We start from the raw sequence: 6,048 nt of genomic DNA on the forward strand, positions 1-6,048 counted from the left end.
TAGCGTATTTATTATATGAAAAATGTGTTGTAATTCAGCGTTAAAAATACAAGATAAATATTTTAAATATATGCATGACATTTATAACAGCATATTATAAACTTACACTAATAACATAATTATTTAGTTCTCCAAGAATTACATAATTCTCACAACGTCTTTGATTAGCAATAGCAACAGTTGAGGTTTCTGTGATGTACTTCAGCTTTTTTTTTTTTCCAGTACTCAGTCTTGTGGATTATACTTCCCACCACTGACCTGACCTCCTGGCTATCTTACCACAGCTGTTTGTTTCCAAACCGCAGGTGGTTCATTCTTTGTCCTGTTAGAGGTAACGGGAGAAAAGCCATTTTACCACATTCAAACTACATATTGTTACCAATTACTTGAGAATTTCGTTGTTATTAAATGCTTTATTGAGTCATAAATGTGTGCATGTTTATCCAATACACTCAATTTGGAGGGCATTTCATGTTTTTATTCAAATCTGTCACCAGAGTGTTCATGTATTTCTTCCTTCAAAGTGTTTCCTCACCATTTCATCTTCTGCTTTTAAGGATTAATATATTTGTGGCCCTCAGCTGTTTTCAGGTCACCATGCAAGCGTATATTGTATTATATCTGAGAGCAGGGAGCCAATGGGGCCTATCCATGAAGCACTGACATGGCCATAAAAGTGTAACAAACTATCTGTTGTAACTTCAGAAAAAAACTATCTTTTTAGTAAAACTTTCCTAATTGGCATCCTCAATGAAGCAATTGATGGCAGTAGTTCATTCATGGAATTATGAACTGTGATCATGGTTTCACTAGGAAATTGCAGTGACATTATTATTTCATTTTTTAACAAGTCAGCAGCATTCATAAGGTGTTTCCACAATCTAATTTTTTAGCTTTGAGTAGTAAAGTTTCAGGGTGAGTACTAAGAGGGTTTGAGACCTTGTGAAACACAACAGGAGAGCTAAAATCTGCCTTTTGTATTGTATGATAAAGCTTTGCCTTGGTCAGGTTTTAAGAACACAGTTTCTCTCTGGGTTTCAATTCTGCAAAAGGATACTCTCACTCACACTAAAACAGGAAACTGTCAAAACCAATATGGAAAAAGACAGAGGATATGTATGATTTACAATGTTTTGAATATGCTGAAAAAAATATGTAGCAGATGTTGTTCAGACAGAAGATGCAATCCAGCTCTTGCAGCCCTGATTCTCGAAATGGAAGTGAAAATCACCCTCTACTGGTAACTCAGAAAAAAACGATATTTATCCTGAAGATAGAATTATTCTGAATGACACAATGCTGTAAGGATTGTCACATAAAATCAATAACTAATCAAGAAAATTTAAAGAAAACGTAAATTGATAGTTTTCATTTTACACTTGATACATACAAATAAATACAGAAATTGAATAAAATCTAAAACTTTTATTGTGCATGTGCTAAAAGTGTCATAATAGACATATTGAGTAGGAGTGTAACTGATGAACATCATTTTGAAGATAGAGTGACGACACTCAAGATTAGGTTCCAAGTCTGAAGATGATTTTCCCAGGGTGAGGTGCAGCCATTGCACTATGGGAATTCCCCAAATGTGTAGTAATGGAGGAATGCGTCCGTGCTCTTCCCTGATAATATGTTCTAAAGAATTCCAGAAACTAGTCTTAAAAAACAATCAACCCATATCTGGATCAGTTGCAAAGCAGTGGTTATAGCAAACAATAATACAATGCAAATAGCACCAAGAAGAAATACAAAAACATGAAGAATTTACAGAAAATGAAATGTCACATCAGTTTCCCCTGTCAATGAACTTCTGAAAAATCTTTCAATAATAACATTCTGGAAGACCGCTCACTGCTCTTAACAACTACCAGTAGAAGAGTCTTTCAGATCAAAATGTCGCCTCATTTCTCAATGTTGTTTATGCACACAATGACACCAGTCCTGTGCCTGTCACAGTGCAGAAAGACCAGCAGCAGGCAGCACCGGATGAGATGTAACTCTTATTTTTTTTTTTCACCAACACAACGAACACAAGGATGAGCTGAGCTGATGCACACACAGACAAAACGTACAGAACACACTGACAGGCCCACAAGTAGCCAACAAGACACACAACGAGAGCAGGGCATAAATAGAGAAGACACAGGTGTGACACATGAAGATGATTAGTCCATGAGGAAGGTGATTGGCTTGGAGAATATGAGGAGAGGCAGATACAGACAACAGCTGAAACAAATGATGCGCACAAGGAAGACACAGACAAAGAGGTGCGCGCATGGGGGCAAGCCCAGGGGTGAACACACTGACTACAATGATACACTGTAGTTCATTGCTGCACCATGTGAAAACTCATGAAGGACAAGGGAGATGTCTTGTAGTAAGTCCAGGTTGATCCCAAAATCACTCGTTATCATCCAGTCCCAGGGAGCGGTTACTGATTCACACACAGTTGAGACTGTGCTCGTGGGAAAAAAGAAAGTTTTTTATCCGTCTCAAAATGGAGAATATTAAAATAAATGTAGTTTGTGGTAAACTTGGTTTCTGAGACTGGCATTTGAAGAAAATGTGTACATATGTATGTATATAAAATATTACTGGAATCATATGTTGTCATCTCTTCATGTCAAGCAGGATAGTTTAAAAGGTTGAAAAGAGGTGAACAGCAAGGACAACTCTGCAGACACTGTATTTATTCTAAGGAATAAAAAAATAAAAGTAAAACACAAACAAACAAAAGTGAATTAGTGGGACTCCTGCTGCAAAATCTGTGACCTCACGTCCAAAGATAAAGAACACAAACATACATAATTATTCATAGCATGGATATATCCAATAAACTGTGCGTATTTCACCTTTTTAGTGAGGCAAAATATTTTTAATTGTCAACATTTCATGCCAATATACCCCTTTTCAAAGTGAGTGTCACCTATCCACCAAATTGTTGGCCTTCAGTCTTTAACTTTATTCCAGCCTTCTGCAGAACTCCTCCACTTCACTGAAATAGTGAGCAGGTGACCTTATCTTTGTCCATAAAAGGAACGGTCCTCGCTGTGCTGTTTGGTTCTTTAACTTCATCTCGATAGGAGGCACTAAAGTGTAGTCTTGACGGTGCAGTCTTGACGATGCGGTTTTGACGGTGCTGTCCTGACGGTGCTGTGTAAGGCACTGCAGATATATTATTGGACAAACTGGTTGTTGGTAACCTGGCCCTTCAAGGCTGACAGGGGGCGCAACAGATGGACAGTCAACTTAGCAAGGGCGTGAAATAATTCCATTACCATCACCCTCAGCAGCAAGTGATGCAAGAGGGCTGTATGACAATCTGCCGAAGTAGTCCATCTCTTTCCCTCCAGCTATCTCTGGTTAAGGCAGTACACCAAAACCAAGTCCACTGGTGTTCAGAGTTCTCTCTCATCACCTCCACCAGCTTCTCCATTGTGGTAGTGGCACTCTGATTTGGAGCCATGTATACTCCAAGCCACTTTGTAAAATAGCCCATGGTCACAAGAACATAGCAGTTAACATGGTCAGTGACTGGGAAGGGCCCCAAGATGTCCATTTCCACTCTCTCCATTGACGGCCCCACCAAGTACTGCTGGAGTGCCGCATGGAAATGCTGGATTGATCCCTTCTGGGCAGTGCAATCATCACAACAGTGAACATGCAGCTCAACATCTCGTTGACAGCCCAGCCAGTAGAAGCACCTTCGGAGATGGTGGAGGTCCGTGGCATTACCATAGTGTTGAATCCACAAGGCCATGGACAACCTGGAGAACTTGCGGATTCAGAGTTTCAGGTACCAGCAGCTGCAGGAGGTCATTCCCTTGTTCTGGTGTCTGCCACCTTTGGTACATCAGTCCATTATGGACTTCAAGGTTGACCCATTGGCAGTGATGTGCCTTCACCTGAAGTCCCAAGGCCGACACTTCTGCCCTGCCCTGCATCCAGCCACCCTTTCAACAATACAAGGGTTGCATCAGCCACTTGGTTATGCTTTAATTGCTCAGTGGTCAATGTGTGTCATCCGTCTTCATTGTCCAAAGAGTGGAAAGTTGCCACCCTCCACACCTCCTGGCTTCGCTCTTCCTGATGCTGTCAGTAGCGAAACTCCACTGCCACACATGGACGGTGAGAGAGGCCACCAGCCCTGCTGTGAAGTCGCCCTGCACAATTCTGGATTTCAAAGTCATACCCCCAGAGAGCTTTCAGCCAGAGAGCAACTTGGCCCACCGGGATTTTGAAGTTCAGGAGCCATGTGAGTGAGGCATGGCCAGTGCGAAGGAAGAAGTGACTCCCATGTAGATATGGCCCGAACTGCCACAGGGCCAAGACAACTACCAATAACTCACGGCAGGTGACACAGCAGTTCTTCTCCATCTTGCTCAGTGCCTGGCTGAAGTAAGTCACAACATGTTCCCCACCTTCTGCTTGCCGGGAAAAGATAGCCCCAATTCCAAAACTGCTATCATCAGTGTCCACAATGAAGGGCTGCTGAGCATCAGGGTACCCCAACACTGGAGCCTCAGTGAAAGCTGTTTTGAGTTAGTTGTAGGCTGCAGCATAATTTTCATCCTGGTTGAATGGGTGGCCTTTGTCATACCTTTTTCCCAATGAAACTAGCGGGTTGACCCGTGTTTTTTAAACAAGGGTCAACCCGCTAACAATCGACAATTGAACCCTTTCCCACTGCCTTCAGACCAAGGTCTAATCACCTGCAGGCGAGCTGTGTGGTTGCGCTTTCCTGTGCTGATGATGTCCCACGTTGATGACTTCATCAGTGCGATGGAGCACAGTGATGTAAACTATGGAGCAGAGCACAGTCCCCGTTACCTGTCGATGAATCTCCTCTTCCCCACGGATCAGGAGAAGCGCTCTGATCTCATTATCTTGCCAATACTGGGTCATCTTGACAAAGGATATCTCACGCTGTGTCCAAAAACAACAAGCGTGCCAACATAAGCACGCTACGTCGACTTCATCACGTAAATTACCACGTCGACCCGGGTCTGCCTTTCCCACTGAGGCCAATGGGAGGTGAGCCGATTAAAACCCGGGTGTCGAAATGCTGTTTAAACCCTTTCCCACTGCCATGAGGAGCTGATTATTAGCAGGTTTAAACGGGTTTTTTGGCCAGTAGGAAAGGGGTATCAGTTAGGCAGTGCAGGAGGCTGGCAATGGTGGAAAAACCCTAGACAAACCGCCAGTATGAGACCAAACCCAGGAAGCTTCATAGCTGACTGACATTCGCAGGTGTTGGCCAATCTCAAACTGCAGCCACCTTTTTTGCTGTGTCAGTGTCAACACCACGATCCCTGATGACATGGCCCAGGAACACTGTCTCTCTGGCCATCAGGTGACACTTTGTAGGGTTTGTCCTCAGCCCAGCCCAGTGGATGACAGTGAAGACCTCACTCAGATTTGGGAGAGCTCAGTCAAAGTCAACAACATGCACCAACTGGTTGTCAAGGTACACCACACAGTGAACACAGTGAGAAACATTGGTTAAAGCACAGCATGCAGAAATAATCTTACCAATGGAGGAACCCTTCTCTCCCTGCAGTGGAACCAGCAGGCTCACTGAGATGTTATGCTAACTTGTTCAACTTCAAGCACGTCAGGTGCAAGAGGTACAGGTGTAGCAGTTGGAATGCTAACTGATGCAACACACTCCCACTGGGGTTGGTTTGATCCACTGACTTCAAGATCTTGAGACTCTTGTACAGGTGATGCTGCCATTTGGACACATGGTTAAAAAGATTTTCCTGCTAACATTGAGTGTCACAGTTTATCTGCACCACACTCATCTCAACATATTACCAAAAATTGCTCAAGTGCAATGCCGAACTGGAGCTGTGACGACGCTTCTCACAGCAAGAGTAATGAAGAGAGTGACTATTTGCAGTGTGAGCACTTTGGTGAAAAAAATGACTTTGATCAAATTAATTTGAGTTTTTTGTTTTTTTTTTGTCGTTGTTTTGAAATGTTCTTCATTTGACAATGCCAAGATGAAAATGAAAAAAAGAAAAAAGTTGGGCCCGTACTCTA

The sequence above is a fragment of the Salarias fasciatus genome, chromosome 10 (genome assembly GCF_902148845.1).
Source record: "Salarias fasciatus chromosome 10, fSalaFa1.1, whole genome shotgun sequence".
NCBI classification, from domain to species: domain Eukaryota; kingdom Metazoa; phylum Chordata; class Actinopteri; order Blenniiformes; family Blenniidae; genus Salarias; species Salarias fasciatus.